This window comes from Vulpes lagopus, chromosome 7 (assembly GCF_018345385.1).
Source record: "Vulpes lagopus strain Blue_001 chromosome 7, ASM1834538v1, whole genome shotgun sequence".
Lineage (NCBI taxonomy): Eukaryota > Metazoa > Chordata > Mammalia > Carnivora > Canidae > Vulpes > Vulpes lagopus.
The window spans coordinates 126,201,161-126,214,288 of record NC_054830.1 but is presented as its reverse complement, the minus strand read 5'-3'; positions in this window follow the sequence as shown (position 1 = coordinate 126,214,288).

Genomic DNA, 13,128 nt, shown 5'->3' with positions numbered 1-13,128 from the left:
TCTATCTAGCAGGTCCCAGCATGGGGCTTGAACCCATGACTCTGAGATCAAGATTTGAGCTGAGATCAAGAGTCCAAGGCTCAATTGACTGAGCCACCAGGTGTTCTGGCCAACATTTTTTTTTAATTTTTTTTTTAAAGATTATTTATTTATTCATAAGACACACAGAGAAAGACAGAGAGAGACAGACACAGGCAGAGGGAGAAGCAGGCTCCACACAGGGAGCCCGATGTGGGACTCAATCCCAGGTCTCCAGGATCACGCCCTGGGCTGAAGGCGGTGCTAAACCGCTGAGCCACCAGGGCTGCCCTGGCCAACATTTTTTAATTTGGCTTTCTCAGGGGCATCTGGGTGGCTCCTCGGTTAAGAGTATGCCTCTGGCTCAGGTCATGATCTCAGGGTCCTGGGATCAAGCCTTGTGTCGAGCTCCCTGCTCAGGCAAGGAGCCTGCTTCTCCCTCTCCCTCTGCCCCTGCTCCTGCTCGCTAGCTCTCTCTCTCTCTCAAATAAATAAATAAAATCTTTAAAATAAGTAGATAAAACAAATTGGCTTTTTCATTGTGCACTTTATTTTTACTCTCTCCATGAATCAATAGCATTTGCAGTGCCCATTTACTTGTGCCTTTAGGTTTCTTTCTCCCTTTTCAAAGACTCTGACAGCTGAGGGGAGAGTTGCTCTCCCCCTTTTTGCAACAAGACTACAATGGTCACTTAAGAGGAAGCATTGGAAAGCTTCAATTTTTAAGACCCTGTCGTCACTCCCTGGCACCCAGTGTCCAGCCAGCGGCTGCTGTTGTGTTTCCATGTGAGGGCCTGGACTGGGGAGGAATCATCTGCAGGGGTGGGTTTTGTTTCGTAACTGCCAAGGAAGTGACAAGTCGCCAAGCTCTAAGTTTAGAGTCCCCGGGTGAGTTCTCTTCCCCACCCACTCATCCTCCAACCATCAGCAATTCTTTAGGGGCTCCCTGTGAATGTCCGCCTGCACCCTTCTCCTTCTATCTCTGTGACCAGGACCCTGGGCATGGCCACCGCCATCTCCCATCTGGACGGTGACAGTGACACCTCCTCTTTTGAGACCTGCCCGCTCGGCTCACAACCACCACTTCTCAGGGCAGCAGTGCAGTTATCTTTCACTAACACACAGCCTGTCAACAGGAGGTCAGGCCCCTCCAGTGGCCTCCCATCACACCCAGAATAAAATCCAAACCTTCCACCACCATGCCCAACCTGCCGGCCCAATGGCCACCAGTGCACCTGACAACCTCTCCCATTCCTGGGTAGTGTCCTTGCCATTCCTTAAATAACCAAGCCAGAGCCCCCCTCAGGGCCTTGCTCTTCAGTCTCCCAAGGGCTGGACAGTTCTCCCCTTTCTCTCTCTCTCTCTGTCTCTCTCTCTCATCTCAGGGAAGATGGCCCATCCTCAGAGCAGCTGTAGTGATCGCCCGTCCTGAACTGCTGGTCCTCCTCACTCTCCATCCCTCTACATGGCTCTTATTTTTTGGGCAATAATTAGAAATTTATATCTTCCACTGGGAGAGGAGAGTCAGGGGATCAGTAACATTGTGCACATTACTGCCCATCCCCCAGCACCTGGGACCCCCCCACCCCCGATCACCTCAGATGCTCTCGCTGGAAACTCAGGGTAATCGGTTCTCTCACTTCCAACTACGGTGGTTTTTCCTATGAGCTACTTCAGGGCCCCATCACCCTGAGAGAAAGGAGAGTTTCTTGGGCTCTGGAAGGAGAGAAGGGATGGCTGACGGCTTGGCGGCGGTATAACAGGAACACCATTGGCAGTCACCCTGGAAGTCCCAATGAGGTCGCAGCAGGCGGCACTGTCCGTGAGGCTGTTAGTCATTCCCTGCTCTCCATACCTGAAAAGTCCTCGGCAGGAGTGCACCCTCGCTGGAGAACACTTCGGAAGCACCTGTTCTGTTCAGCAAAGGAAACCAGAAATCAAGGCCTCCTGAAATATCCAGGACTGCATGGTGACATGATAGAATGTGCCCTGTCTCCTCAGCCCCTGGGGCCTAACACTGACCCCACTCCAGTCTCTAAAAACGGGGAGCCCACCAGGGGTAAGTACGATGCCAAGAACTACGCATTTCAAGTCAGAAAATAGAGATTTGAAGTCGTGAACGCTATGTTTTACAGCCTGCTGACTCCAGCCAAGTTTTGGATGAACTTACACCCTTCTCTGCACAGGGGAGATAATGGCACCTACTTCAGGGGTTATCCTGGGGAGTCGGCAAGAAAGATAGGGCTCTGGTGGAGCCCAGCCCACAGCCTGTGTCTTCCCATCCTTTAAACTCTGCACTCTTGTCTCTCTCAAAAGGATTTGGCATGCCCTGTATGCTTTTTCAAGCCTCTGTATACAGGCTTTCAAGGTTTGTTTTCTTCACCTCACATAATCAGATGAGTTAGGCCTAATCAGCCGGAGATGTGATCTTCTTTGGATAGTAACAGCTTTAGATTTTGCAAACACATTGCTTCTGCTGCATTATAGTCTCAGCGCATCACTAAAATGACAAGCTGCTTTCCTCAGAATGTATCAGGAATTCTGTTTCTTAGCAACACCCCTCCCACAGGCAATAAAAGACGGAACATAATTCCCTTCGGGCATTGGGAGCCTGCTCAGAATACTGAAAATGTGGCCAGTTTCCCCGTGGAGGCAGAATCAGAAATCAGTTCTCCGCCTTTGAAAGACAATGCAGTCAGGACCCTTCAAAGTAAAGCTTGCGAAAAGTTTAGCGCATTTCTCATCTCAGCACCTGCTGTTACGGGGCTTAGTTGTCAAGGTAGTACGGAATTTTAATGTATTAGCTCTAGCCTTGCTCTGCCTGATTCAAAATTAAGAAGGAAGCTTTTCTTTCTTTCTTTTCTTTCTTTTTTTTTAAGATTTCATTTATTTATTCATGAGAGACTCACAGAGGGAGGCAGAGACATAGGCAGAGAAAGAAGCAGGTTCCCTGTGGGGAGCGAGCCCAATGTAGGACTCGATCCCAGGACCCCAGGATCACGACCTGAGCCAAAGGCAGATGCTCAACCACTGAGTCACCCAGGAACCCAAGAAGGAAGCTTTTCTAAATGCTCAGCTCTTTCCTGTTAACTGCCTTCAAGTCCAACTTCCTGGAAAGTATAACAACTTACTAGCTGCCAATACCAGCTGCCCTCTTCAGTTTTATATTGTAGATTTCAGAAAATAAACATTTTACATTTTTGGGTCAGGTATACAGTAAGCTCACTGGGCATGTCAAGTTCATTTAAAGGTTAAAATCCAAGCAGATCTAGTATTTATCTTCTCACCTACTTTTCCACCAGACAATAATATTAGCTACTGCATTTATGAACAAATTACTATGTGCCAGGTGTGCTACTGGGCACTTTAAGTGCTTTATTGATTCCTTGTAAAATCTTTGTGAGATACGTATTATTAATTCTCATTAATTGTAGAACTGAGGCTTGGAAAAGTAAAGTAACCAGCTCAAGGTCATATTGCCAGTAAGAGAGACTCATGCACTTAAGAAATACATTAATCTTTACTCTACTATTTTACTCATTAGTTTCCTTTGTGATTTTTGTGTTCTGCTCATCAATGCCTTTGATCTAGTTTGCTGAATCTGAGTGAATAAAACCACCTGTAATTTTACGTTTCTAGAAAAGGCAGTGTTCAGTCATCACCTAAAGACACGTAAACACATGTATCATTAATACTAACCCCTTTAATGCTGCAATTGTATGCTACAGAGAGGATATATTGAATGAATCCAGGGCAGTAAACAACCAACCAGGCAAAGAACTCCCAATGAGCTCTGACTTATTTTCTGAACAGATAAGTTTCTCAGCCACCAGAGCCAAACTATTTTTTCAGCTGTTTGATGATGGGGGTAATTTACTATGTCTTCTCTGTGTCTGTGCTTCTGTCATGCCCTGTGGGTAGCTAGGAGACTGGCAAAACAAATGTGGTCACAATTATTTCAAGTGTGTTCCCATTTGATGGATCTAATTTTTTCTTAGACACCTGACATTTGAATGGCTATCATATTCTGTGAGTAAAAACAGTCTTGTCATTATCATTTCATAAGCCATCCTTAACTTTAGCAGGAATACTCCAGCAAGTATGTTATCTGGTATGCTGTCGACACAATCTAACAAAGTGCATTTAGCTCTATACTAAATAGTGTCTTGGGAGGGATCTCTCTCTCTCTCTCTCTCTCTCTCTGCATATCCATTTAGATATATCTGTAGGTCTCTATATAAAACATATGTGTGTATATATATTTACATATATATATATACATTATATGTAAATTCCAGTATTCCGGCACAAATGGAATAATGAAAGATCCATTAAATGCACATTTCTTTTAGCTACCTCAAGATATCAGTCCACTGTTAGCGGCGTATGACATTCTCTTAAAGGGTCATGAGACACTAAATGCTTCACAAACATGTAAGTAAGAATAAAAATAGAACTTGTACTTTGCAGAAGAAAATAACCCATGAGTGAATGTTTCTAGTAAAGGAGAGAAAATGTGCTATATCAAATTTTCACCCTCTCTTTTACCCTGGACATTATAAGCAGGTTTACTTGAGCTGGGTCTACAGTCTGCGACGTCAAAATGAAGACCTCTCTGTGGCTCAAAAAGTTCTTAGCCCCAGATCGGGGCCTCATTACGGGTTGCTCTAAGGAACTTTGTTTTTTCTATGGTGGCAGAGGAAAAACAATGTTTACATTCAGAAGTGAATCCCAAGGGCATTCCCAAGGTTATATTTATACAACTTTCAGCACAATTATAATTCTATGCCTTTCTGACCCACTAACAAAATATAACTGAACTCTGGAAAGAATATCAATATAAGAATGACCTTGATTCACCTCTAACTTATAAAACTGAAAACCCTCTAATAACTCTTGGACTTGTGACCCATCAGTTTGAAAAGGAGGCTGGCATCTTGCTGAATGTGGACTGCTCTCGAATCACAAACACATGGAGATGGACGTAATACCTACATGGATGGGGTAGGAGTATCTCATGGCTGGGGACTCTGTACCCAGAAAAGGCAGCTCCTTGAGTCTCAGTTACACATGACATCAGGACCCCGGATGAGTAGTTCACAAGAAAACCTCAGCCTCCTCGTCCAGAAAGGCAGCTAGGAGCCTTTGTTGTCTGCCCATTACTCCGCATCAGGTGAAATAACTGAATGCTCTCACATGAAACTAACCAGAAGCCCACACACTGGACATAGGATCCAAATTAATTTCGCCCTCTTCCTGTAGGATGATCAAGCTGAAAATTTAATGTAAAATATGAATTCTAGAATCCTTGGAACCCTGATTGCTCTGTAGGGATATTCCCTGAACTCCTAGGTCTCAATCCTGAAGAATGGCCCACCCACTGAGGACAGCTATAAAAATAAAATTAAAGGTGCACCTGGGTGGCTCAGTTGGTTAAGCATCAACTCTTGATTTCGGCTCAGGTCATGATCTCAGGGTCTTGAGATCGAGCCCCACATGAGGCTCCATGCCCAGCTTAAGATTCTCTCTCTTCCTCTCACCCTTCCCCGACCCGTGCTCTCTCTCTCTCTCTCTCTCTCTCTCTCTCTAAAATAAATAAATTTTAAATAAATAAAATTACAACCTCCAGGAGGAAAGGAGGCTCACCAAGAGGGAGCACCATACACAGGAGGATTGGCAGCCCCTGAACTCGAGACAGGCTGCTGAAAAGGAATCATGAAGTAAGAATATTAACACAGTGCTTGAGAGAAACTGAAAAAGGAACAAGGCTACTTGTACAAAAGAGAACTTCTGGAAATAAAAACAGAGGCAGTAGAAATTTCAAAACTAAATAGGCTGGACAGCAGGTGTAGGGAGAATTAGTGAAGACAGAGGAATGGTTCTGGAAGATGAGAGTCTAGGACAGAGACAGTGAAGAGTTAAGAAAACAGACAAAGAAGAAACCAGAAAAGTCTAACAGTGGGTCCAACTAGAGTCCCAGAAGGGAAGAATCCAGAGAATGAAGAAGAGTCAGCACACAAAGATACAATGGGCAATAACTTTCCAGAACGGAAAAAAAGATGGGAATCCACAGATTGAAGAACCATACTGAGTCACAAGCAGGATAAAGAGATTAGTCGCAACCTAGTCACATCATAAAAGAAACTGCAAAATGCTGAAGACAGAAGATCTCAAAGTAAGTGGGAGAAGAAAAAAAAACCGAAACTGATCACCCACAAGGGAACAAAGAATGACACAACTTCTCAGCAGCACTGGACACCAGAAGACAATGGAAGAGTAGCTTCAAAATGCTGAGGGGCAGCACTGTCCATAGAAAAGCTGTTAACTTACATCTTTAAAGTGTCTTCTGTATGTTAGGAAGAATTTTCCTGGGGCACCTGGGTGACTCAGCAGTTGAGTGTCTGCCTTCGGCCAAGTCATGATCCCCAGGTCCTGGGATCAAGTTTAGCATCAGGTTCCCCGCAGGGAGCCTGCTTCTCCTTCTGCCTTTGTCTCTGCCTCTCTCTGTGTCTCTCATGAATAAATAAATACAATCTTAAAAAAAAAAAAAAGAATTTTTCCCCAAAGGAAGAGAAGTAGGCTGCAGGTAATGAACAGTGCTATTTGTGAAACTGGTAAATATAAGTCCCTTGGAGCACAAGTAAAACGAGAAAATGATTCACTCATATGAGAGAAGCGTTAAAATCCGGGGTGAGCCATCCTCTTAGGTGTGTAATGACCAGAAATTCAAGAGGTAGGAGAGAGGAGGGAAAACATCCCAAGGTGCGTGGAGCTCCATCAAGCCGGCATGCATGCTGTATTCGTCTTCTGGGCCTACTCCAGTGATTTACCATAAACTTGGCTTCAAATGACAGCAGTTGCAGCAGGCAAAGTCCAAAAGCCAAGTGTCAACAGGATCAGCTCCTTCGGAAGATCTGAGGAAGAATCTGTCTCCACACCCCTCCCAACTACTGGTGGCTGCCACCAGCCCTTGGCATTCTGTAACCTGTGGCTACAACCCTCTGATCTCTGCTCCCATCTTTACATGGCCTCTCTGCAGTGTGGTTCTGTCCTCACGTGGCCGTCTCCCTACTAGTCTCTTAAAAGGAAACACTCTTCATTGGATTTAGAGTCCATCCTAATCCAGGATGACCTCATCTTGAAATCCTTGCCCTATAAATATATCTGCAAGGACCCTATTCCAAATAAGGTCACATTCTGAGGTTCTGGGTGCACATACGTTTTGGGACTACAATTCAATCTGGTATACATATTAAAAAATGTAAAAGTAGTCACTAACAATGTTTTTTTGTTTGTTTGTTTGTCTTAAGAATTCTAAACAAATGGAGAGAATAAGAAATAAAGAGAACAATCTCCCTGAAGGTAGGAAAGGAAGTAATATGGTAGAAATCCAAATGAATTAGAAATTACTTTAAATGTAAATAAGTTAAAATGCAATTGTTAAAAGACGGAGTCAGATTAGAAAAATGAAACAAACCCAAATCAACATATGCCATTGCTGATGAAAATATTTACAGACTTGAGTAATATCCTATTTACCATCTTTCTCAGGGCCATAGCTCAGACAAAAATACCACATTCTTACTGGATTAATGTCCTGAAATCATTTTCACTTGTGTCAACATTAAAAACAGATGATAAGGCCACCTGGGTGGCATAGTTGTTTAAGCATCTGACTCGGTTTTGGCTCAGGTCGTGATCTCAGGCTCCTGAGATGGAACCCCATGTCGGGCTCTGCACTCAGCATGGAGTCTGCTTGAGATTCCCTCTCCCTCCCCCTCCCTCTGCAAGCTCTCTTCCCCCTTTCTCAAATAAATAATAGACCTTTAAAAAACATAGACTATAAACAGAGGCTAGAGTACAGAAAAAAGGGAAAACATTGCTTTGAAACCAAATTTCCCCCATTCTAATGGTAGCAAAGAAGTTAATTAAGTTAAATTTTCTGGATAAGTTTCAAGGTTTTTTTTAAAAGTAGTTTTAGATGACTTAAAAGATTAACAGAAGGTTAAAGCAGTGAGATATATTTTTTGATCCATCCCTCACTCGTCTTTATTCTTCTTTCAATTTTATATCTTTGTTTAAAAAAAAATTCTCTGAAATTCCAGACTACAGAGAACAGATCTTGTTATGAAACCTGGTAGACTGACTGATTTTCAATCGTGGTGAGCACACATTCTGAATGCACAGTATGGGCCAGATTTAATGAGTTCAGAATACAAAAAAGGTCACTTGCCTGCATGCGCACACACATATTCAAAGGATAGCTCCTTCAATTTTCTGTAAGAAAAAGTACATATTTCAAATAAGATATAAAGTACAAATTTTAGCACAATAATGGCGTCAAAAAGATGAAGAAAATTCAGCCAATGGACTATGTACGTTCTAAACCTCATTTTGATAAAAAGATGAACTAGTCCTGGTGAGGGGAAAAGGTATACAATGTTATATTTTTTAAAAGATCTTATTTATTTGAGAATGAGAGAGAAAATACAAGAGGTAGGAGGGTCAAAGGGATAAGCAGCCAACTTGCTGAGTGGGGAGCCTGTTGTGGGCCTCGAACCCAAGACCCCAGAATCATGACCTGAGCCGAAGGCAGACATTTAACCTACTGAGCCACCCTGGCGCCCTTGTACAATGTAATATACAAGAGATTTTAATTTAAGATCGATCTCAATTTTTATTAAACCTAAAAGCCAGAAAAACTCTCTGCCCCTCCAGAACAGCTAAAAAGTGGCCTTGTTTGCCTTTTCCAAAATACTGCTCACTCTTCAAATGGCAGGGTTGTAAGGTTTGTATTTGTAAGGTTTATACCCCTGGCTCACTGTATAGTGCCTGATGGTCAACGCATTTACTGAATGTGTGAATTTATGTGATAAATTGCCCCAGATTTATTTTCCTTCTGCCATAAAGCCTCTCTTAACTTTTCAGAACACTGGCAGGCTGGAGTTGCTTAAGCTCTTGAGAGTCAGACCTAACTGTGTCCCTTCAAGTCATGGTGTCTACAAGGTATGCATAGCTGGAGTCTAAAGAAAAGCCAGTTCAGTCAATACAGAGCACTATGTGTTATAAGAGTTGCCAGCAACCCTCTTATTTTGGCTTTCAGCACAAATTGATTAAGGTGTGTGAACATGTGATCATGGAGAATAATCCCATCTTAATTCAGTGAAAAGCTAATGAAGGACTCTTCCCTAACCTTGCCCCTCACCGACTCCTAACAGACCTCGAATCTCACATCATCTTTAAGGCCGATTCAAATGGCAAGAAAATCAATTTCGGAACTTGTGATTCTATTTCGGTAATTGTGACTTCTAATTTTAACGTGATAAAGCTAGAAAATCAGCAAAAGCAGTGAAAAAGATAACTAGAGTCCGATCTGCTGAACCATCAGCTGAGACAGGGAGAAGAGAACAGGGTTAGTTGGCAACAGGTTAAATATTTATATTTCTACGTGAACATTTTATACATGATGTCTCTTAGACATTTCCTTGTTTTTGAGGGTGAGCCACAGCTTGCAGTCAGAATCTTCCACCACACTCAAGTTTTGTTGAGCACAAATGGTGTTGCCTTAAGTAACCTTGGAAAATGATCATTTGACTGGATTATTATAAGGCTGAGGATAAAAAGAAATTTAAAAAGAAGTGTATATAAGCCCTGTATTCTGCTAGGTCAATTTCTTGCATGACTACTGGGTTAGCATTTCTGAAACTACTTTAGATGGACACCAGGGTTGAAAAAAATAGGCAAATAAGTGATAGATAATAGGAGTCAGGTTTCTTACGGACAGAGAAAGAAGTTGCAAATAAAGCCAAGGGAGAAAGCCAGAAAGAATCCCAGGGGCTGGATGAAGTGGATAAAGAGTTGGAGGCAGAAGCATGAACTAAGTTTTATTTTCAGCACAACAGAGAAGTAACTGTAGGTATGTGTATGTCCTGTGTCAATATACATTCAACAAGTGCATCCGACTATCAAGCCTTGCATTCTGAGTATCATTCCCCAATAAAAGGGAACAAGGCTCCTTGGAGAAATACAAGATGAACCTGGAATATTTTGTGGTGTCAGGGAGTAAGGAAGCCTCAAGAGAGAAAAAAAGTTAAAATGATGTGGCTCCCAATGGTGAAAACTAGAATGATCTGAGTGATGAAACATTACAGTATTTGATTGTAACACACAAAAATACATATCCATAAGCCTATGCTGAAAAATGACCGAATGAGGGAGAAGGGGCAAATCTCCATTCTATTAAGAATTCCAAATAATAGCAGCACCTGGGTGGTTCAGCCAGTTGGGCATCTAACTCTTGATCTCAGCTCAGGTCTTGATCTCAGGGTCGTGAGTTCAAACCTCGTGTTGGGCTCCATACTGGGTGTGGAGGCTACTTGGAAAAAAAAAAAAAGAGAATTTCAAATAATATATGCAGATACCCCCTCTAGGAAGTGGAGCTTAATTTCCCTTCTCCATGAGCAAGACTTGGGCTTAGTGACTTACTTCCAACAAATAGAATATGGAATGGAAAAATGGTAAGTCTCCAACAGTGAAAGAAACCTGGCAGACACCATCGTAACCCAATGTTCAAGGTTAATATCACCAGTGGTAAGTCATGTTGGCATCAGGTACCCCCAGTGAGCGTAGTGAGAACGGTGTACCACTTCTGGTATTCTTCCCTAGAAAATCACAATCCAAATAATCACGATTCAACTATATATCAAAACTCTGAGAGGGCGTGGGGAACATCACTAATGTTCTCTTAACTCTCCAGGATAAACGGGTCACACTCATTTAAATTCATTCTTGACCTAATTCTATTTTCAGCATCTCCTGAATTTTAGCTACCTCCCACTATTTTAAGAATGTGCTTGTCTTGAAAGAATTGAAGATTTAAAACAGAACAACAAAAGACAGAAAACATACATTAGCATTAACTGCGTATAACTGGGAGGCAAAGTTGGTGGTTTTCTTTTTGCTGATTTCCCAAAGTCTTCAATAGTAAGCGGATATAAAAATTGTCATTTGGCATAGTGCCTGGTACAGCAAGAAATTCATTATCAGTTCCACTGAACTGGTATGACAGGTACTGGTAAAGACTCAAGGTGGGGATGGTTCCCAGAACTGTGCCCCAGCTTCCAGCCATAAAGGACAGACCCCTGGGGGTGGGAAAGGTGCCATCAGGACTCTGGGGACCAGAGCTGATGATGCCCACAAAGTACAGCAACAAGGGAATCTCTGCCTTCCCTCCATCAGACCATCCCTGCAAATGGGTGGGGACCATCCACAGTAGCAGCTCTCCCTGGGGGTTCCCAGTGGGCTGCTGTCACAGTCAGTGGGGAAAGCCCCCAGGCTCTGCAACCCCAGTCACAGGGACACCACGGTCCCTGGACATCCTGAGAAGAGGGGCCTGCCCTGTGTCCCTGGACAGACATCCTGAGAAGAGGGGCCATCCAGCTCTCCAGGCAGAGCCCACTGGGAGGACCCAACACTGGAAGCCCTTTTGAATACAGGTTGCTAAACTCTAGAAACACAACCTTGAAGTAGCCGCAAGAAACAACCTCAGTGCAGGTGTCCCTGTAAGAGTCCTGACCCTGGCTGTCCAGCCTCACTCTATGTGTTGTCTTTTTATTTTTCCCTAGATGGTCTGCACAGGACTCTTGTGACTTCAAGCTATGTAATTTTTCTTCTTGGCTTTTTAGTAATCTCCAGTTGAGCCCTTGTAACGAATATATTGAATAAGCACATTTTTAAAAACAGAGAATCAAAGTGTCTGCTAAGTTTAATTTTTTAAAAACATTTACTTGAGTGAGAGGAGCACATGTGTAGGGGAGGGGCAGAGGCAGAGAGAGGCGAATCTCCAGCAGGGTCCACACTCATGGCAGAGCCGGACAGGGGGCCCGATCTCAAGATCTGAGATCAAGACCTGAGCCCAAATCAAGAGTCCGACGCTTAAACGACCGTACCACCCAGGCATCCCCATGGTGCCTGCTAAGTTTTAGAACTAAGTATCATCACAAGTGATATTATCATCTACAAAGACATTCAATGATAAGGATGAAAAGATTTTTAAAAATATCACTCCAAGGATCAAGTAGTCCTGGTTATCTGTTCTGTGAACAAGGGAAACCTGCCAGTAACAAAGTTATATTTGGTCTTTCCAAAAAGTAAAAGAGTAAATTAAAAGGTAAGGCTCAAATAGGTCTAAAAGAACCAAGTGGACCTCACATAACAAGAGACTAATTACTGGGAAGTTTTGTATATTTTAATTTTTCTGTAATAGACACATTGTTTTTCCACTTTTGTTTTTAGTAATAATGTCAAATTCTTTAAAGCACTCTACTCCCCGACTCACACCGAAGTATACAGTTGGTTCATAAGCACCTAGGATGTTTCAGGAGAACTACTACTCCTTGAATCCTTCTTCAATATGAATGTGCATCTTAAATGTATCCTTTTATAAGTTTAAATTTTCAATTTCTTAAGGGCAGGGAACTGGATTCACTTTTGCAATCAGACATAAATATTAGATTAGGAAAATAAAATTTAGATTTCTATTAAGCTAACTTTAGGAGAGCCAATCTTATTTAAAATACCTTTATAATAAAATGTAACAGGGTGGCACCCAGAAACCAATTATTTTACAACTCCCATGACCCCAAATTACTTAAGAAAACATTCTGGAGGGTTTTGTGCCAAGTGAAGTAAGTCAGAGGAAGACGAATACCGCATGACTTCAACTCTACGTGAAATCTAAACAAAACACACAGATTCTAAATGCAGAGAACATACTGGTAGTTGCCAGAGGGAAGGAGGGTGGGGGTTGGGCAAAATAGATAAGAAAGAAAAAAAGAACAGTCTGATAGTACAGACATGGAAAAAATAAAGATTAAAAAGTATGTTGAAGAAACAGTGTCCTTAGGACTTAAGGCTTTTTCTTGTTCGAATCCTTAAAAATAGAACTTTCTTATCCTTATAAATTTGGAAGATTTCCTCTTAACTACTGGTGGTGGTGGTGGTGGTCAGGGGACATTGAACCAAGGATAAGCAAGACTAAGGTTGAAAGGGTCCTGTTAGAAAGACAAGTCTGTACTTGTTACTGGCAAGGCAGGTTAATGATTCAAGTAG